The sequence below is a fragment of the Galleria mellonella genome, unplaced genomic scaffold (genome assembly GCF_026898425.1).
Source record: "Galleria mellonella isolate WM207_F2 unplaced genomic scaffold, CSIRO_AGI_GalMel_v1 utg159, whole genome shotgun sequence".
Taxonomy (NCBI): Eukaryota; Metazoa; Arthropoda; class Insecta; order Lepidoptera; family Pyralidae; genus Galleria; species Galleria mellonella.
This window is the reverse complement of record NW_026442004.1, coordinates 3,947,900-3,971,593: the sequence shown is the minus strand read 5'-3', so window position 1 is coordinate 3,971,593 and position 23,694 is coordinate 3,947,900. Positions and strand designations below refer to the sequence as shown.

Below are 23,694 nucleotides of genomic sequence, written 5' to 3'. Positions count from 1 at the left end.
CAAATTAAATATATGTATGTTTTTTAAATACTCTTCGCCTAATATTGTTATGGTGAATGTTTAACATCCCCGATATAATGGTAAGTATTCAAAGATGTTTTATGAACTTTATAAAACTAAGAAATAGGTAATATACTGCTTTGACATTCTAACTAGATTCACTTTCATATTGGTTACTGTTTAGACAAACAGACTGAAAAATTCAGGCTTATAATATTAGTATGGATGGATACTATTCTTGTGAGTAACAATTTTCAAACAAAGCTAAATAACATTAATTATTTTATTACTTGTAATTTTATTTTGTTGAATTTTTTTTTATACATGTATGTTTAAAATTTGTTCACTTTCATATTTTCTTTTTACGATAGTTTAAAGTTCTTTATATCCACTAATGTAATATTTGATTTGTAAAAAGCAATATAAAAAGATATAAAAAATAAATATTTTTATTATAATTTACAATAACTAAACTTTCGAAAAAGATATTTTCTTTTATGACATACATTTTTTAAAAGTGTGTATTTTTACACACGATACCAAATAGTAGTACGTTTAAAAATATAAAAAAGAATATGACCTAATAAATAAAAGCAAAGAAAAAGTTACTGATCGATAAAATACAACTAAATATTGAGTAATTAATCATATTCCAAATTCAAATTTGTTTATAACAATAAAAAAAAACTACAGTTTGTACCACAGATTAACACCAGACTCGTGCAAACTTCGGGTTCTCACAACAAATGTCTAAATTGATTTTTAACTTATAGATAATTTTTAACTCAATATCGTTGTCGTGTTTCTTTCTTCTTTCCATGTCCTTCTGCAAGCAAAATAGTAACCCTCTTATTCAGAAAAATGACAATCTCTCATAATTCTATTTTGGCTATTGAACTGTTTTGTCTCTTTCCTTTTATGCTACATTCTCAATTTGAAAAAAAGTGACAAAACAGTTTTGAAGCAGATTTTAGTTTTTATAAATAAGGGGGTTCGTCTCCCATACTAACTTAATGTAATGTAACATGCCACAATGTGCCAGTTAGTATGGAAGACAATTTTTTTTTTTTAGTTTTAAAATTATGTTATTTTAGTAAAAATATCCAGTTTCATTGGTGGAGTGATAGGTTTCCTTTGAAAGGTTTGTCCCTTAAAGGTGTGGCCCCTCAAAGGATGCCTATGGTTTCGATTTCATCCCTTATACTACTTGGTTTTATAATTTTGTAATACCTCGTTCCAGTTAAACTGATAACTATACACAAAACCGGCAAACAATACCTCATGATGGACGGCTACACTTTTTACCGGCACATCTTCGTGAAATCAGGAGCCAGGTGGAGTTGCACCCATTCATCAAAGTGCCATGCTCATTTAATTGTATCGGAATCTGGTGCAGTGCTGAAGATTTCCGGTCAACATATTCATGTTCGACCTAAGTATCATGTATTGGCTGATGGAAAATATATCAAATTATAATGGATTCACTTAAAATTCAGAGGAATAACACCCGAATTACCAGGAATGGCAACGCATGGGGGGTATCATGGGCGAAACAGTATACTCTGTTATGTCCATGGTACTATTCATGTCTATAGGCGACGGTTACCACTTTCCATCAGATGGGTTGTCAGCTAGTTTGCTATTCTAAGTTGCATAAAAAAACATAAGAAAGGTGGCCGGGCGTAAAACTAAAAGTAAAAATTCCTCGACTATTAAGTTTCCTTAATAGTCAAGGACACCCACGGAAAAGGAAGGGGTGGCTCATTTTTTACCGGGACCACACGACAACTCTCATATTGATTTTTGTTAAATATCTCCCATGTAAAAATATTGTCTACTTATAATTTGATTATATTAGTAAGACTATTATGTGTGAGAAATATAGCTTAATTACAATATAATTCCACTTGTAAATACGGGAATAGTTGTTATACCTAGTTCATTTTATTGCAGGCCATGTCGCTTGTATTTATTTTGTTCATTTTCTTTTCTTTTTGTTATTTATCACAGGGAGTTCCCCCTCATACTCTACAACCTAGAACCTAGTCGCGTACAACTCGGTTTCAGAAATGTTTTCTCCCACGAACACTCAGGTTATGGGGATTTTCAAAAGGGGGATAAAGAGGTTTCATCAGGGTTGGCAATGCGCGATATTGCAGGCGTTCATAGGCTAAGGTAACCGTTTACCATCTAGTGGGCCGTATGCTTTTGTCACCTCAGTGGTATTAAAAAAAAATATTGTTTAAACATTTGTTTTAGTCCTATGATGTCAACAATTTATAGGCCACCTTAATGATATATAAATAACGGTGAATAAAACAAATGTCAATAATTTTTACAAGAGTCCAACAATAATTGAAAAGTTTTTTAAGGTTCCGTACCAATAAGATGGTTAACCTTTGTATGGTGCGACTATATCCGTCTGTCACAGCGTTATACCTCAGCAACTACTAATGCTATTAACTTGAAATTTTGATTAGTTTTGCATATTATTAACCCATATATATTACAATGGAAATATTTTTTTTTATTTTCTATGTTGGGGGGTCTAAACTAGATACCGAATCCGTTGATCCTTTAGTCTAAATGGATTATCAATCACATGAAAGGGTTACATCTGTACATTTTAAAATTGATTTTCATATATTTTTATGTTGTATAGTTTTTTAGTCACAGTCGAAAATGTGAGAAAAATATCCCTCTCTCCATATCTCCGAGGTTTCTAAAGCGAATACACTGAAATAATTACAGTTTATGATTATATATATGTATAATACAGGAAAAAAAATAGTGTTTCTAAATAGCACTGTTTTTGAGAAATTATCAAAAATCTCCAAAAACAAAATATGAAATTATAAACTGTAATATCAATAGTAATAACTACTAGATATCTATTTCGTATAAGAAATGCAATGCAGGTTTTTTTATATGTATATTTATGTACAGAACCCTGCATGTGAGTTCAACTCGAACCTGACCGGTTTTTTGTGGTATAATTTTAAATTATATATTACGATGTCTATGATCAATAAATGATTTATTTTGTGCATAATAACAATGGTTTCAATTATTACTATACTAAATATTTTAGATACCAGTTATGAATCAAAATCACTGTTTATTTCTCTGTCTTATGTATAGCAAAAGCTTTCTCTTTCTTTTTCTTTTCCTTTCTTTTATTCTTTGGTAACTCTGATTGCGTTAAGTTAAATTTATCGTTGGAATGTTAACTTAGAATAAATTGTTTATTTTTTTAATGTCTATATCTCTTTTCAATATGGATCGTGATAAATAATTATGTTCCTATCTTATCCCATATAATTTGGCTTTCTGTTTTTATCTTGTACCTATCTCTTATTGCTGTAATCTCAGTTTTTCCCGCTTATTCTGGTCCTATACTTCGCATAGACTATCTATTCTCCTTTTAGCTCTTTCTTTATTCTTTAAATCATCCATATCTATACTTCATCATCATCACCCCATTACCTGTTCACTGCTGAACATAAGCCTACCTTTTATAAGAGGGCTTTTCAGTAGTTGTGATTCTTGGTAGGTGGCTTGGCAACCGCAGTTAGACTGTGGTGATATTTTATCACCAAGTAATCTGTCTATGTTACGATGTAGGCTAAGAGAACCGTTTGTCAGACGTCTTTATCATTTATATTTATTAAGCATATTTTACATCATCTAAATTCGTGTCTTGTATATTTATTTATTATTTATTGCACAATAAATTTTTTACAAAAAGCGATTTTAATGCCGAATGACATTCTCTACGCTAACCATTACTAGCTATTAGGTAAAAAAACATGAAGCGTTTGAAAATGTCTGCAAAAGTATTAATAAATAAATTAATACAGTGATAAATATATTGTGATTAAGTTGTACGTAAATTGTACATGTTAACATCTAACGTAATAACGTAATATCTAATAACGCTTTATATTTTAGCTCCCCAAATTATCACCATGTTCAACGGAAAGAAATGTCTCGTGTATGACGGATACACATTCTTCTTCCGCTATAAAGTGAAGATCGGAGACAAATGGGTCTGCACAAACTTCCCCAGGTGCAAGGCTCAAATTATTTTGGACGAATCCTTAAATATACTGCACTGTATGGTCTACCATAATCATGAATCGAAACAGCTGCATATGTGCTCGGATGGCAAGTACATTAAGAAATGAGTCCGGGTTTCTAATAAACAATGTAATTAATGAAGGAAGGAGGAAAGTATTTTTATTGGTTGTAAATTTTTAAGGAGATATATCTAGTGGATATTTTGTGTATGTAAGTTCTTGTTGCTGTATTGTAAGTCTATTTTGATTATTTATGTTGAAAAAGTTTACTTAATTTTAATTATTGAGGGCTTTGTTTACATATATGTGTGTGTGTGTATATATATATATATATATATATATATATATATATATATATATATATATATATATATATATATATATATATATATATATATATATATATATATATATATATATATATATATATATCAGCCATTAAGTGTCCATTGCTGAACATAGGCCATTACATATATAGGTAAATTATAATATACACTGTGTACAAATTTTATAAGAGTTTCATTTATCAACGTTATTCATGTTACAACTGCTTACTACATTCGTACTTTTATATTTTTATGGGATTTAAAACAACTATTAAGTTGTTTTTGTTATTTTTCAGTATATTTTTTAAATTACCACTGGTATATTGTTGCGTAAATAAGGGAATTCCTGCTTGCATATGTATTTTCTAATGCAGTAAAATGACAATTCTTTTGTGCTGGTAACTATCAGTATTTATTTTTAACCGCTTTACTGAATTTTTAAATTCGGTGATGCCTGACAAGTTTTAAACTCGATAGGATCCCATGTTCATGAGCGCGGTTCATGGCTCATAAAATTAAAAAATCGTATATTGTAAATAAAATAATAACAATAGAGTACTTATGAGTTGCGACACTTCTCTCTCTTCGTCCTCTTCATTACTGAAGGTCGTGTCCTTGAAAGATGTCTGTTGCCTCTCTTATGATGTTATTCCATTTTACACGGTCTTCAGCTTCTCGCAGGGCAGCTGCAATCGACAGTCCCGTAACGGCGGTTACTTGGTCCGACCATCGATTAGGCGATCGTCCGCGTGAGATTTTTCCCTCTATCTTGCCTACAACCATTAGTTTATCCAGATTGTCGGACTGTCGTCGAGCAATATGACCGACACTTTACTGCGACACTTTATTGCGACACTTATTATTCAACAATTTCTACTGATAATTGTTCTTATATAATTAACGGCTTAACCATATCTTGGAGCTTTACAAGTGCAAAGCTTCAAGATATGGTTAAGCCACTAAGTAGCGGTGTTTATTCATGATGCCCATTAATCTTGCCTCTCATAATGTCACGGCCAAGTTTCCATTCAACGAGACGCTCGTAACTAAATTGTTGTTCTGGTTTTTAGCTTTACTCTTGTATTAATTTACTTTTAATTCAGTTTATTACACTCGCTAACAGAAAGACACATATTGTTTACGAAGTCTACACATTCTTCAAACATTATCACAACAAGATCAACACCAGATGGAGTTGCACAGCGTACCCGAGGTGCAAATCTCAAATGTACTTAAACAATAAACAGAAGATCGTCAAAGTGAATATTCTCCACAATCATCCAAAAAAACACTTACATCTTACCGATACAGGATATGTTAAAAAAAAACCATTAGACACATAGCTGCAGTTTTGTACCTTTAAAAAATATTTTGCATGTAAATGAAATACGAGTATGTAGATAATAATTAAGTCACGTGTGTGACAGATCGATGTTTACGACGTTAATCAGACCTCTTGAAAAAATAGACATTTAAAAAAAATATTTATTAAAACATAATGTGCCTTAAGAAAAGTATAGGAAAGGTGGAATAAGTTCTAAAATTAAAAAATAAAAATTATAAGATAATATGGTCAGATAGGACAAGAATATAATGATGATTGCAAATGACGATGAGTGGAAGATAAAAATTTCGCTATCTTGTCTTTTATTTGCGTATGGAGTCAACTAAGCCATTACACGTCGACCCATTGAAATATTTTATGCTGTTCCCTGCCTTTTTTATAAATTCTATGTATTACCATTGCGATATTCCGCGGTTTAAGATGTCTATAATCTCCTGGCTCTAGATAAGCCAATCACAGTAGACTAATACGCGTACTTACCAACGAATCACAGTTGCAAATCAGGTGTTCCATGGATTCTGATTCCTAACTGCACAATATGCACAGTGTATCTGAAGATAGACCCATCTTATAAAATAGTATGTGGCGTAGTTTTCCAAACGCTGCCCAGCCAAGTTGGATTCATCGATTAACCTCTCGGTCGAAGTTGAACTTACTGAATCTGATAAGTTGTCCCAGGTATGCATACTTGTCGACAACTTCGAGCGTAGTGTTGAACTCAACCATAACCGGTATAGGTGTATGTACCTTAGACATGATTTTAATCTTGTCGATATCTATTTTAAAACTTACCTGTTGAGATGCATTGTTGAGGTCATTGAAAATGGTATTCAAGACTTACAGGGATATTATAATATTTACTACATCATTGGAAAATCGAAAGCAAGCGATTTATTCACCATTAACGTTTATACCATATTTTTTCTAGTCCAGAAATTTTAAAAAATATTTTCCAAAACAGCTGTGTAGTTTCGAGGATATGACGTCACTCTTACTCCGACTACATTCTTACTCTGTCACAATTTACAGCTTTATTTTACAATCAAAATATTTGCTTTCAGGCGTAATGATACAAATGTCAAATGGCAAATCGCAACTTCTGTTCAAGAGGTATACATTCTTCAAACACTACCGCAGAAAGAACTTTAGTGTACGGTGGAGTTGTACGAGATTTCCCAAATGCAAAGCCTATATTTTCGCCGACGAAGACTTGTTCGTGATCAGTTATGTTAATGAACATAACCACAGTTGTGATCCTCTCCGTCAAATTTCCGACGGCACGTACATGAAAATTTATTAGTATTTAGTCATTGTAATACGCGCCTTCTTTCTTGTCTTAAGGAAAAGTTTAATTTTTGTATAAAATATATGATTGTGTACAATTTTCATAAGAAAGAATGTCAATGATTTATTATTACTGTATTCCTAAGTCTGTCTGTTATTCTTTCATTCTTTTATTTAGTGCCCACCAGTTTTTTTTTTTTTATGTTTTAGTTCCTAATTGTTTCTGTTGGGGAGTAAGGGATTGTTAGTAATTCGGTCTAACAGGCCCATTACTAGCAATGTAGAGTACATTGCTAGTAATGGGCCTGGCTCTATAGGTCAACTTCCACGCTGTTCCCCCTGGAAACTGTCGTAGTTAATTTACAACTGACTTCAAGAAAAAGGAGATTAACTTCCTCGTCAGATTTAGACTTCCTTGTTAGACTGTAGTTTTCTTTTTTTTATGTTTGTTGCCTCATAACTCTTCTCAACCGATTTGGAATTTGCTTTTTTTATCTGAAATTATATACTTGCAGCTTAGTTCTATAAAAAATTATCAAAATCGGTTTAGTATTTTAGTTTTTAGATCAAAATAACTGGTTTTCTCACAATTGAAGACAGTGTTTCTTTTTTTGTGGGATACAATCTTTTACTCTCTGTTTTATACACAAAGTATTATTTTATTTTTAATTTATCTATTAAAGTTTTACTAGTATTTAATATTTCGTTTGTTCATTATTTGGAGTTTGCGTGTCTTTGCTATAGCAGAATTGGATGCAACAATTATTTTTTCTAATATGACATTTGTAAAATGTACCATGTGCAAACAAATAAAATAATTCAAATTCTATTTGTGTTTAAGTTTAAAATTGATATTTTTATATATTTGGTCTTATCTGCTGAATAATGATTCTAATTTTTATCGAATATAAGTAAAATCAAAACAAATGATATTATACAAGAGGGAGACTTTGTACAAAAGTCGTTTACATGGGTACCTCTGTTCAATTCGTGTTGGTAACGTGAAGCGGTTGTGTTTCAGTTTGAATGGTGGGATATGACAGTGAATTTACAGCGTACAGAGGCATAACATCTTAGTCCTTAGGAATGGCAAGACTTGGGGGATGTCGTGCGCGAAACGGTATACTTTGTTATGTCCATGGTATTGTTCATGTCTATAGGCGACAGTTAACACTTTCCATCAGATGGGCTTTCAGCTTATTTGCTATTTTAAATTGCATAAAGAAAATTATCGTATTGAAATATTGAATATGAATTTCAGGGCTGCTATGCCAAAAATGATACAGACTAGTGGTTAAAATTTGTAACACTTCTCTTTTTTATTCACAGCTGAAATAATTTATACGATAAATGACAAAGAAGTTCTTAAATATCGAGGACATTACTACACTCGGGTTCCGGGATCGTCGACAAATCGATGGCGTTGCATAAACACTTCAATTTGTTACGTAACTCTCTGTTTTAACAACAATTTTGAGCTGAAAAAGGAGCCTAAAGAACATAATCATCCATCAAAGGAGTTCTTAAAACTATACGACGGGAAATATGATTCAGTTAGGTGCTACAAAAGGCGTCAATAATATAAAAAATATAACTTCAAAAATGCTAACATGGTGGAACAACTTGGATTTGGTTTTAGCATCCGAAATACAAATTCACAAATAAACAATAATACCAAGTGTCCGGTTGAACCTGTTATAGACTTTTTTGATTCTGTGTAATTTAACAGCCAAATTTTGAAGATTAAATCCTACACATTTTTATCCTAAATCATATATCACATAAATCATGACAACTATTTGAAATAAATTTATAGTACATACGAGGACTTATGTTGAACTTTAAAATATTATAATCATAGTAGTTTACTATGTAATAAACCTGAACCTGTGTCTGAAATCTGAAGAAATGTTGTTATGCCTAAACTTTAAAGACCTTTTGATATTTATTTGTCATACCATGAGATTATACTTGCTGTATGTTAGCTGTATTTTCATATTGAAAGAATGATACTCTAGTTGCAGTTTCAAGGTAAAATTAAGACGGTATAACAGAATTGAGAGAATGTTCTAGAACTCGGAACACCATTAAATTATTATTTCTTTAAATTTGGTTTCAATTTTTTTAACTGTAACGACCTGGCTGTAAATGTTCAGAACATAGTACATGGCAATGAAAATATATCTTTTACGTTTTATTGTCGTATGATTTTAAAAGCTGATTTTCCCATATTGGTTTCTGCACTTACCTAACCATTTATACCGTCAATTTTTAGTTCGTTCATTAACTGTGTATTAACTCTATGTATGTGACGTATATATTTAAAGACAAGTCAGTGAGAAACCAGTGATGTCATATGAACTGGTTTTACCTACGCTTGTACGCGTTCCTTACTAACCCTTAGATTTCATTCATATAATGACCTCATATTTGAACGGCATAACTGACCTACCTTTTATCAGTTTAAACCTACATTGATCTGTTGAACAGATCAATGGTATACCGATAGCCCAGTGGAGGTAACCATTCCTTTTTCATGTCATAAACAGAGTAGGGCTTATTTTCTATTTGTACTTGTTTTAAGAACTATCCTTATCGGTTATCGGTTTTTGAATGTGCATGAAATGCTTATTAATCTGCTGTTTCTTTGGATTGTATGCATAATTTTGGTTATTGTGTGACTGTTCTTGATTTTACTTTTCACATAGTGAAACTCTAACCATAAACGATTTAAGCTTGCTAAGATACTCAAAACTTCGAATCCGATGGTAAAAAAAATAAAGTACTTTACTGGAATTCCCTACTACTTTTTGAGTAACGGCCCACGTGATTGAAAGTAGTAATCGTTGCCTATAAATATGAAAAGGACCATGGATATAAAAGAATATAATATGTCGCCTACAATATTCTGCATGTGTTGCCATTCCTTAGGACTAAGGTCTGTACGCTGTAATTTTATTACAATATTGCTATATCTCACCCTTCAAGCAGAAACACAGCCATGCAAACAATTGCATCACGGCAGAAACATGAACAGGACACTTATTATTTAGATACAATCAAATAAAGATCATTTAAGTCTATAAACATAACCATAGACAATTTTGTTTCAGCGGAAATGATAACAACGGTGCAAGGCAGACAGTTTTTAAAATATAAAAATTATTTTTATGGTAAGACTCCTTACCTGAAGAGAAGGTGGCGGTGCGTGAACACAAGACGTTGTTACGCGTCTATGTCGGTTTCGGAAGACCTAACTATTATCAAAGAGCCATCGCCTCACAACCATACTACCAAACAGTTTATTATATTGCCTGATGGTAGATACCAATTCATTACGCAAGTTACAAATTAATTTTATTTGTTATACAACAATATCCTAGCTTTAGTTTTGTAGTACTAACACAGAATGGTGAGTACGTAAACAATTTTGTTTAAAAAAGTAATACATATATCTATATGTAAAGAAAGTAGATTATTTTTATGAAGTCAGATTCTGGGGCTTATAAAATACACACTATTTTGCTAAACTAGGTGTTATCTTGCAGAAAATCATATCAATGTTTATTTGATTAGAATTATTTTGTTTAATTCCGCTACCATGTTGGTAGCGGAATTAAACAAACTAACTACTTATTTAGCTACTTGATAGCGGAATTAAACAAAATAATTCTAACCAAATAACCATACCCATTATTATTAGTCACGTGTCTCGAATGTAGAAATAATGGCAATGGACTGTGTATATGAGTAAAACGTCTATTTATCTTCGTCTAACAGACACGACTATACTTTGTCTTGTTTACATTACCAATTAGATGGCAACGCATTAGATGTATACTAAACGGAGAGTAAACTCTATGACGTTCTTAATACTGTTTATATCTTTAGGCGATGGTTACCGCTTTTCATCATATTGACCGTCCTTTTGCTTACCAAGCCTTAACAAAACGCTCTTTTTTTCAGATTTTTTGTTTTAATTATTAGCAAGTTTTTTTTTCTAGAAATCTATTAACAATAAAACTAATGATAACAAAGTATGTTTTAGTTTAATTTCCTCTTATATATATATATATCTTTTGTGACAATAAATAGTTTTAGAATCTCGCGTAAATAAACCAACTGTTACTACTCTTCTGAAGTAGTTTTATGTATTTATTAACTTATCTAATTAAATTTTTTAAAAATTGATCTTTATAAAAGGCATTTATTTCAGTGTATCCTTCTCTCGCGCCGGTGTATTGTACTCTTTTCTTTAGTCTGATCATTGATATTTTTTTTACAGTGAAAGCAATAACAATGCTGGAGGGCAGACGGTTGCTGTTGTATAAAGGATATCTCTACAGTAAGACAGCAAATTTGAAAACACGCTGGCGGTGCATAAATACGAATAATTGTTACGCGGGTATTTGTGTTAAAGAAGAGGACGAAACAATTCTTATCAAGGAGTCACCGACGCCCCACAACCATTCGCCCCGAAAGATTCGAAGAATGTCAAATGGCAGGTACACGTTCGCGAAAAGAAGCTCCAGTCCTGTCTCGATTTATACAAGATATATTACACTAATGCATAGATGAATTGTATTAGACTAATTTTTTTTTAGTATTCTGTCTACGAGTACATAAACCGTAAGCTTAGATTATACAGATAGAGTGTGACAAATGAAAAACAAACGGACCCATGTTTAAAGTGGACACAGATATCCTCTGATATCGATTTTGAAGGCAACCATATATTTTATACCAGAGGGAGACTTTGTACAAAAGCCGTTTGCTTGGGTACCTCTGTTCTATTCGTGTTTCAACCGTGAATCAGTTGTGTTTGCATGGCTGTGTTTCAGTTTGAAGGGTGGAATATGGAATTTACAGGGTCCAGAGGAATAATACACCTGAGTTTTTAGGAATGGCAACGCATGTGGCGTATCGTGGGCGAAACAGTATACTTTGTTATGACCATAGTGAGGTGGGCCGTCAGCTTGTTTGCCATTCTAAGTTGTATAAAAAAGGCAATCGGTCGTTAAAATTGCGGCCATTTTGATTAACACTGATATCGGAACTATATTTGAAGTGTATAGGGAATGATCTGTTATCAATTTTGAACGCATTCGGTCAAATATCAAAGAAAATAAAAGTGGTGGCCATTTTTGTTAATTATGACACCGAATCTATATTAAATATATAGGTATCATCCCATATCGATTTTGAATGCAAGCGATCAAATAATAAATAACGTAAAAATGGCGGCCATTTTTATTAATTATGTCACCGGTATCGTATTTAACACTAAATCTACCAAACGCGGTGAAATACCATTTATGAAATTTAATTTAAAAATTTTCATGTTAATATAATATAAAATAAATTTTCACTTACTATACTTACTAAAGGTTTTAAGCATAAAAACAAATGTTTTTATGCTTAAAACATTTTTACCGGTTATAAGTGATTCCTTTATTATGCTTAAATGCTTTTTAACGGTTATAAATGATTCCTTTATTAGTTATATATTTGTCTTATAATTTTGTACATCATATCACTCATGTACCTTTTTAATGGGCAAGAATTTCTTTATTAAAACATTAAATTTAGATACGTCAAGTGTATACTAATAAAAAAACGAGCATACTAATTTGACAATTAGCTGAAAGAAAAAATTATAAAGTTGATCTGTTTTTAAGATTCGAGGCTCTATCTATATAATCTAACGGGCTTAGAACGCTAATGTTAAGGAAATGCTTGATAAATGCTGTGTATAGTATAGCGCTCATTTATTTTCTAGAATTTGTGATTAATAAATCATTATATTCTTAGCATTCTGTTTATTGTCCGTTATTAACTATGATAAATCGGATATTTATATACCAATCTCTACTAATATTATAAAAAGGAAAATAAATAATATTTGTATGTTTGTTTGTTCACAATGGATAAATTCAAAAATTACACAACTGACTTTAAAAATTTACCATCACTTTCACCTATAGAAAGCTACATTATCAGCAAGTAACATAGGTTAAAACTTATGTTCTTTTAAAAACAAACATAGTGTGTTTATAAAATTCTCGTTGTGCATGTATGTAGACATACAGCCTTATATTATTAAAAAAATTAGAGATCCCTACGAAAATTACAATATTCTATCCCAATGCATAAAAAAAATGCCTAGTGAAGTTAACATAACTAAAATATTAATTTATCTTTTTATCATTTACCTGTTCGAAGCCAGAGCGATTCGATAGTTGTTTATAAGAAATATCACTCTAATATCTTTACACGTTAAATTCATTTTCTTTAAAAGGATTAATAAATATTCCCTGTATCGTGTTATGTCAAATGACTAATATGATTTCAGGAAAACAAAATTGAAGTCTGTCTTAACTTTCAAATGTATTAAGTACATACTAAAGTCTAGTTATTGCTTGTCTCATGCTCTGAGACTAGCAACAACTAGACTGAAGAGTTCTAAAATCTTTAGCTTTTTTTACTTTACAACACAGGGGGCAAACTAGCATGCGGCTCACCTGATGATAAATGACTACCGTCGCCCATGATCACCTACAACACCAAAGGCATTACAGGTGTGCTGCCAATTTTTTAATAAGGAATATACTCTTGAAGGTTATGATACCGTATCGATTCGAAAATACTGCTTTCTTTCATTAATCTTTAGCTGTAGGGTTTTTACCCTTGTACATTCTATAGTTTTGTTTAAGATTCTCAAAAGTTGAATGTAAGATCCCTTTATGGGATAAGTCCACCATTGTATATTAAATCTTTTAATGCGTAAAATTATGTACAATAAAGATTTTACGATACAATACAATACAAAGAATTGTGATTAATAAAACTAATTATATTATTACAGCATTAGCTTATAGGTATTTCCTTTTAGTACTTACTCGACGCCGTGTAAGTCTTGGTATAGAATAGGTCACCCCATCCTTTCCCATGAGTGTCGTATGAGGCAACTAAGAGAGCTTATGATGGAGGGATAGGCATCAGCGTCCCTCTTAAAATATCACCAAAAATCAAACTGCGGTTGCCAAACCGCTTGCCAAGCGTTGCAACTACTGGCAAAACCCACTTATTAGGAAGGCTATATCCAGCAGTGGTTAGTTAATAGCTGATACAACAATTTACTCGGTAGCTGATTCCACAACTTTTCTCCATGAACCCGTTATCACCTGTTTCTGTGGGATTTCTCCCGGTAAATATGGAAGCATTGACTCTTAATACTTCAAATTAATAATTAAAAACCATTTTTTTTACAGTGCAAATAATAACCACGTTGCAAGGAAGACAGTTGTTGATGTATAAAGGACATTTTTATAGCAAGACTTCTTATTTGAGGAAACGGTGGAGATGTTTAAACACGAATAGTTGTTATGCAGGTATCTGTGTCGACGAGGATGACCAAACCTATATTCTGAAAGAGCCTCCTCCCCACAACCATTTGCCCAGAAGGTTTATCGTAATGCCTGACGGCAGATACAAAATCCTTAAGAAAAGTCTTTAGAATACTCTTAAATACAAGTGCAGTTTATTTTAATATTGTGTATAGAAGCTTAAGAAGGTTTGTCGAAGTAAATTTAGGAGTAACGCATCTCGTTACTAGTATAATATATAATAGTGTAATAGTATACTGTTTTTTATGCAACTTAGAATGATAAGCTGACGGCCACACCTGATGGAAAGTGGTAACCGTCACCTGTAAATATGAACAATACCATAGACATAACAGAGTATATTGTTTCACCCATGCGTTGCCATTTTTGAGGACTCAGGTGTTAGTCCTCTATACCCTGTAAATTCACTGTCATATCCCACCCTTCAAATTAAAACACAGCCATGCAAACAGAACTCCTTCACGGTAGAAATACGAATGGGACAGAGGTACCCAAGCAAACGACTTTTGTACAAACTCTCACTCTGATAAGATTGTGAAATTTACAATGGTACAATAGATTACAATTCCACTAATATTATAAATGTGTATGTCTGTGAAAGTGTTTGGGTGCTTGGATGTTCCTAATATAATCACATCAAACGGCTGAACAGATTTCAATGAAATTGTATACACAAATGGTCAATGTATAAAAATTATTAATTAATCAATTTCCTTATTAATATTATCAGCTTTATTCACATATACCTTATCGTAGTTACCGAAGGCTCTAGAGATTTATCACTTTTTCTGTTACTACTATCGAGTCTGTAACTGCCTTCCTTAGACGCGATAGGTGCTTTTAATCTTTAAATTGTGTCACAAGCCAATATAAAAAAAAGTTAATCTCCCTTATTCATAACAACTAAAACCTTCTACTTTATTGGATTATTTTGTTAGTTTACTTTCAAATTGGGAATTTAGTGTAAAAGAATGACAGAAAACAGTTCGATAGCTAAAAGTTTATGAGTTTTGACGTTTGTATGAATATCCCTTATTCATGTGCATATCTTTAACGTCCCATTACTGGGCATGGGTTTCTCGCCGTAAGAAGAGGATATAACCAACTACTATTCCCTCGTCAAGGCAGCGAGGGATAGGTTTTTGTTTATTCTGTTTTGAGTGCACTGTAGTTCTTTCTTTCTAATCTTAAATAAAAAGAATGATGACAGTGAATTTTTACTGTACCACAAATGGAGAAGGCTGATGTAAATATTTGTAATTTATTAATACTTGATATATTTATTATACGACTAGCTGACCCCGCGAACTTTATACCGCCTAAGAGTCGATTTTAAATTTTTTTAGTTTTTCTTTTTAATACTTATTCTGCTATTTGAGACGCCGGATCAGTTAGTAAGATAAAAAATTAAAAAGAAAGTTAATAAGTCAACAATTACATTTTGTGAAAAAACAAAAATTATAAAACACGCCGTACCAGGTCACTCGATTGTTTTACCTTCCCGGAACGTCTCCACTAACACTTGAACTTTATGGTATGGTATTAAAGTTCAAATTGACTTTTAAGTATTATTACGAATCGTTTGTATGATTTAGGAGTAAAGAAAAATGTTGTTTTTAGACTTTTTCAGGCATTTTTTTTTTATTTTTCTCTCCATAAGAACTATCCTCATACTTCAAAGAATATTCTAAAAATTAACTACCAAAATTGATTCTGCTATTCTCAAAATTTGCGCTTAGCAACACATTTAGCGATTCATTTCTATATTATAGATAAATGTTTGCCAAAATAATTATAGTACAAATAAGTTGATAACAATCTAAGAGTTGTTTTTGTTCGTTATTCCTAGTGTTTTCTTTTTTAATGGATGATAATGGAATGGTTATCCCGCCTGCACCAACGGTATATGCTGGCGGGGCACCAGTGAGGAATAATAGGCGAGAATAAAGAGACAGGCAGTCAGCCTATCGTGACGAACACACCCAGAATTCGGCATGACGGTTTTTAGGGGAGGCCGCGTGGAGGTCGACCTGACAGGGTATATTTCTAGCAGCGGGTCTGGTAGTCCGCATTACTAACAATCCCTCCCCACCTAAATTTTTTTTACAACACAAGGGGCAAACGAGAATGCGGCTCACCTGATGGTAAGTGACTACCGCCGCCTATGATCACCCACAACACCAACGGCATTGCAGGTGTGCTGCCGACCTTTTAAAAAGGAATATACTCTTTTCTTGAAGGTTAAGTTGTCGTATCGGTTCGGAAATACTGCTGCTGGAAGTTGATTCCAAAGAATGGTTGTGCGTGGAAGAAAGTGTCTTGAAAACGCACGGTGGAAAACCGCCACTCATCCAGATGGTTGGGATGAAACTTTAGTTTATGACGGGTTGTACGATGGTGAAAATCAGCAGCAGGTATTAATCCGAACAATTCCTCAGAACACTCCCCATGATAAATTCGCTAGAAGATGCAGAGATGCAACATCTCTGCGCAGTTTCAGTGGGTCGAGTCGGACAGTAAGGCGGTGACTATCAATAATTCGAGCCGCCCAAAATTTATAAATTTTTATGACAGTACCGCAACTGGGTATATTAATAATCAATAAAACCGGTTTTTTTTTTTCAGTGGAAGTAATAACCACGTTGCAAGGTAAGCAGTTATTGAAATATCAGGACCATTTTTACTGCAGGACGCCATACATGAAGAGACGGTGGAGATGCATCAACACGAACTACTGTTACGCGGGCATTTGTGTTCTCGACGATTTAACCGTTATAAAAAAACCGTTATGCCACAATCACATGCCGAAAGAATTTGAAATTATGCCTGATGGTCGATATAAGTTTTTTAAAAGTTTGTCATCTAGTTTATATAGAAATCAGTATCAGTATTCGACTAGAATAGCAAACTAAATCTATTTCAGTAGACGCCCACGCTTTCATATCTCTAGAATTCTAGACGGTATAAGAAATACGTTATTCTTGGTCTGGCTGTTTTTAGAATTTACTAATAAAAAGATATAACTTTTGTACTTCGTACGTTTCGCGCAGTTTTATATTTCAACTAATATTTTAATAAACGTTAATGCTATCAATTTGAAATGTGAAACATCTCTGATGGTTTTTTTTTATACAACTTAGAATGGCAAACAAACTGACGGCCCACCTGATGGAAAGTGGTAACCGTCGCCTATAGACATGATCAGTACCATGGACATAACAGAGTGTACTGTTTCGCCCATGATATCCCCCATGCGTTGCCATTCCTGAGGACTCGGGTGTTATTCCTCTGTACCCAGTAAATTCACGCCGTATCCCACCCTTCAAATCGAATTTATTTTTATTACATAGATTACTGTGTAGCTATATTTTATTTTACTACGGTGATATTCTCTGATGAATTACTATATAAGGTGAAATCTAAAACGTTTGCGGTTACGTTAAACAAAGAATACAGACAGAACAGAAAAATAAACAGAAAGTTTGTGAATCAACGATAAAAGTATTTTCATTAGTTTGTCAATTATAATTATTTTGTTTAATTCCGTTATCGTTAGTATGCGTATGATGATGTGATGATGAACGTTTGAAGGTTTACTTAGTAGAATATTGGAGTCCGTCAATATTGTTTTCCTTCCTTAGTTTAACTAAAAAAAAAGTACCGACTGAACGGAGGAGTGTGCGCGGACGCTTGCTCCTGTGAAATATATGTTATTGAGTGTTTTAAACTGTATATGCCCTGAAGAGTCCTTTTTTTTTACAACACAGGGGGCAAACGAGCATGCGGCTCACCTGATGGTAAGTGACTACCGCCGCCCATGGTCACCCACAACACCTACGGCATTGCAAGTGTGCTGCCGGCCTTTTAAAAAGGAATATGCTCTTTTCTTGAAGGTTATGTTGTCGTATCGGTTCGGAAATACTGCTGCTGGAAGTTGATTCCAAAGAGTGGTTGTCCTTCAGGGCATATACAGTCATTAAGAATTACTAGTCAGTAAGAATTTGTGTATACGTGCATATACAATTTGAAGAAGAATTGTCGACCATCTACAATAAAGAGAAGTCACGAAGTCGATGCCAGGTTAGTCCTTCTCGACTGATAGAAGTTTTTCCTTATAAAACTTTTCCATTGCGGTATTTTACCTTACAATGAGCATGTAAAATCGCTCTCCGGTAAGCTATATCAGGGTTTTTCGTGAGTGATGAAGGTACCTTAAAAACTCATAGCACTAAAGGATTTTCACACGAGTAGCTCGTGGATATGCTTCTGTAATAACCACTGATATACATTGAAAGAGACTAACAATTAACACAAAAAACAAATTTGGGTTAAACCCAAATTGAAAATAAATAAAAAGAAAAATATATGATCTACATACACTGCTATATAGTATATATAGTATATATATGCATATATAGTATTCAACACCAGTCATGCCTTCCATTTTTGTATAATTTGTAAATTGCTAATTAAATTAAAAAATGGTACTAATTATTGCAGACGATTTGAATTTAATGTAGAATTGACTCTTATCAGATATTTAAGAAAAATGACTGTATTTTTTTTATTATTACTATTTTTTTTCTTTATCTTATTTTTTATTTTGTTGTACGATTTTGGTATTATTTTGTTTCAGAAAACATTACAAGATTAAGGAAATAAAGATGTTTTAAATTTGACTGTCTTGCATTAGATTATAATTATATAGTTGTACATGGATTGGGCCCAAGCTATTTACCATCTTCAATTCTTTCTTTTAAATTTTTTTTCTTTTTTAGTATACGAAATAATATTGTCTGGCGGCAAGAAGTATTTAATGCTCAACGGCTATACATTCACGAAGGACCACAGGGTTATCCGTCACTTAGGGTACAGATGTACAAATACCACAATATGCTATGCAAAGATCCGCGTAGCAAATGATTTGACGCTGCTTAGTGACATCCCTATACATAACCATCGACCTCCCAAATACAGTATCCGTAACGGCACTTATATTAAATTGTGATGGATGCGATTCTCCTAAGTTGTTTTTTTTTTTTCCTTAACTCAACGCGTTTGGACAAGTTTGTTATTTTTTTGCTTGTAGAAATAAATAAATGGTTTTCCAAATGTAGTTGTTCTTCGTGTTTTCCAAACTTTTTGTAATGTTAAACAAATTCTCGTTTGAAAGAATCGTAATTTTAGATTTGCTTTATATTTATTCATTACATGTTTTTATCAATTCTGTGTCTAATTTAATAATTCTTTTTTACCATTCGTATTGTTTACTCCTTTCAGTTAGTCCCATATTAATTATGCCATTATTAAGTCGACGTTTTTTTTTTGTGAACAATTTTTTTATGTCACTTGGAGTTAGACCAAATAAGTTGACAATCCACCTGATGGAAAGTGAGAACTATTGATTAAGAGATGAACAATACTGAATACGCCCACGACCAAGGGCGTTTACTTTAGTACCCCATAATTATTACAAAAGTTAAGTAAATCATTAAATTCAGATTACATATGTACAACACATTTCTAATCTGGATTTCTTTCTTTGTATATATAAAATGATGTGATCTTAAAACAACATTATGTTTTGCGCAGGCGATCCCCAAGAAATAACATTGATTAATGGGAAAAAGTTTATTTTGTACAACGGTTACACGTACAGTTTCGGGTTCACGAACCGAATCGGCCAGCGGTGGCGGTGTAGCACAGGCTGCAAGGCCCACATAGTCGTCACCAGCAACAAGGAACTAGTTACGGCCACCGGGGTCCACACACACGTCGCACCCAATTACCACTTGTTGTCAAATGGCAGATATATGAAAGTTAATAAGAATTGATGTTCACGCCATGCATGCATGAACAGAGTGATAACTCGCCTCACCATCGACAGAGAGTTCACCCTCATACCCTATAGCCTAGATGGTCGCAAACAACGCGGTTTCAGAGATATTTTCTTCCACGAACACTCAGGTTATGGAATGAGGATTCCAAGGGTTTTCCAAGAGATTATATCATGGGGTTCTTCAAAAGGAGGGTAAAGAGGTTTCTTTAGGATCAACAACGCGCATGTAATACTCGTACCCCTGGTATTGCAGCCGTTCATAGGCTACAGTAACCGCTTACCATCAGGTGGGTCGTATGCTTTGTATTACGTATAAATATTTGTATAAAAGAAGGAAATTTTAGTTAATAAGACTTGATCGGCATAACTATTCCAAATATGTCTCCTCCATCCGTATACATCCCTTGATTCATCCATATACATTTTTCACACAACGCAAACACGTTTGTGAAAATTGAAATTCTGCCTTAAACAGGTCACAGTCTAGTGTAAAAAATGTATGTGTAAACATTTTTAATAAAGCTGATGAATCTGAAAGACGGTACCCTCGCCATCTCATTGGATTGGAATATGCTCGGCAAGATGTGGCCAAAAGAACTGTGACAATTATTTATGTTAACAATAGTTTCTATCTAGTCTTAAATCGTGAGATAGTTTGTTTATTTGTATTAGGCTTTTATTAATCTTTATCAATATAAAGATTTCATATTAAAATCGGAAAGTGATTCTTTTGCTAGATCTGTATAAAGTATTTTTTTGTCTACCATCAACATCCTACTTTAGTTATATTTGCCAAAATAATTGGAATATTTTTTGTGTTATTTGCAAATATTTAGTGTGATTTAATTAGTTTTAAATCATAAAGTGGGTGTTAGACATGATTATGTCGAAAATTGTTGTGTCGTTTAATTTTTAATTAATCTTTATATAAGCTTCATAATTTAGGTGTAGTGTAAATTATAGATGTTTTAAGAGATATTTCTCAAAAAATATTTTGGTATATGTCTGGTGTTATAAAGATGGGTTTTGTTAATCGATGCTGTGTAATATGGATTTGTTACTAACAATAAATACAATTATTCCATAAAATACTAGCAGTAGGCTGTACATATATAAATTGTTAATCTTTATCTTCTGTAACATCTATCATTACAGTTGAAATCGTAGTAAGAAAAAATATATAGTTTTACACATTGCCTATGTTTATATAGTTGTATATAGCTGCGCAGAGGTCTCACGTAAAACGGACCAAATGAGAGGTTTATTGCAGAGATGAGAGTCCGATTTACATTACATAGCTGCACAGATGAAGGATTTCATGACCACGAGAGAAATTCTCTGTATTCTATTTAGACGAAAAAAGTACGTCGAGCATTATCCTTCGTTTGTGCAGGTCCTATACTATTCATCGTTGCCATTTTACCTATAATTCCACAGTGTAAGGAAAAACCAGTGGTCCAATTCTTTTGCTTTATTCCGAATAATAACACGACATTTCGAGATTATATTACTCTACTTGAACATGTTCGTTGGACACCCGGTAGTAAAAAGTTCCTTAGGCTGTGGTATATAGATCGTAGTGTAGTCGGTTGGAGAAATAATATAATATTGAATATATACATGCTTTTTATTAAAACATTGTCCCCATTTATTTTTAATCATAAAACGCTAACCAGCTGCAGTAATTGTACATATTTAATAAAATGTGACGTTAAGCTATAAATTCAGGTTCACACAGCAGCAACTCTTCCAGCTATTTAAGTTGTTGCTAATATTTATGTTAACCTGCCAATTTTTACAGTCGCCAGTGATCAAAATCACTACTGTGTGGACCCAGCATAAAGATGTTTATAGTGTACAGATTTTTTAGGCCAACAAAATTTAAAAAAGAAATATTTATCTTTTTAATTGTTAGCAGTAAAGAAGAAAAGCATTCGAGATCATTGAAATATTTTTTTTTTAATCTGGAATGCTTTTTAATTTTTTTTTCTCTTAGGGTCCGCATAATTTTTTTTTTCTATTTTAATTTTAATTATTGTTTTTATGTTTCATGATATGCAAAATGTATGTTACCTTACAGGTAAATCAGCCCCACCATCGACATCTTACAAAGATATGTCGTATAGATTCGTGACATCTGAAAGAGGAAAACAAATTTTGCTTTGCGGAGGTTATAGATACTACTTAAAAAGACACACGCAAACCGGACGCACGTGGCGGTGCGTTAGAACTGCAAATTGTTCAGCGAAATTGATAATGGACTATCATTCTTACATAACAAAACAAGACCCGCATACTTGTGAGCCTGATTTCTTAAAAAATGAATTCAGCGATTTCGTCGAAGTATGCAAAAAGAAAATGTTTTCCGAACCCCATAAATCGGTTCCGAAGATATACAAGGACACGGTCGCCCAATGGGCACAGCTGGGACTGGCGGTGCCTACATTCGCACAAATTAAAAGCACCCTGTATAACAACCGTTGGAAACGAATTTGTGATCTTAGTAACACTTTGTTCCCATCTTAACTTTAATACTCATTGGTTTTGATTTTTATATTATTTTCTGCGAATTTTTTATTCGCGTACTTTATGTTTCGACGTATACTGTTATCATGCATTTTTTTACATCATACATGTTTCATATAAAATCTACAAAAAATTTCGTGCTACAATCCACAACTAAACTTAAAAGTGATATGATACAAGCCATAGATAAAGCGCGCGCATCGCACACAACTCATTATGTCGGGCATAGACAAAAACCTCAAGTTATAATTTTAAATTAGGAATTAAAAAATCTATTAAAGTAAATCATTTTATAAATGCTGGACAAAGATTCAGCATTACACGTAGCTGTACACGTTTTAGTATAAATATACTAAGTATATTTTAGTATATTTATAATAAATGTACTTTATGCTAAAACGTGGATCGGCTGAAATAATATTTCTTAGTATTTTTAGAATACTAATTAAATACACTGTATTACGAGTACTCTATTCTTGTTAGCTTCTTAATGTAAGTACTTTAAGGTAATACATAATTGCTTCATGTTTTAAACAAATAAATAATACATAAAAAATGTACTTTTATTTTAACAAAATTAATTTAGAGTATTTTACGCGAAGGCAGTGTAGGACAAATCACCAAGATGGAAAATGCTTTGACAGCAAGTAAATACCTAAATACAGATTCGATTTTAGTAAATTAACACTTGTAAATACTTAACAGTGTTCACGTTAACTATACATAATACAATATACTTCAGAAATAAAATATATTTATTATTTGAAGAAATAGGTGCAAAAAGTCATTTCGAGAACGTGTCGTAAGTAACAATCTTTTAACACTGGGTATAATCGTAAAGTAAAATAAGTTTTACAGATTTTTTTTTACCTATGGGCTAGGAATTTTG

The 23,694-nt window shown here is 32.7% G+C and overlaps 1 long non-coding RNA gene across 1 annotated transcript; it reads left to right on the top strand.

The window, feature by feature from the left end:
• The first annotated feature begins 7,923 nt into the window (after positions 1–7,923).
• LOC116412713 (uncharacterized) lies at positions 7,924–21,896 on the top strand. Its single transcript, XR_008252563.1, has 2 exons — positions 7,924–10,354; positions 11,320–21,896. It is a non-coding gene; the product is annotated as an uncharacterized LOC116412713 (long non-coding RNA).
• The last annotated feature ends 1,798 nt before the right edge of the window (positions 21,897–23,694 follow it).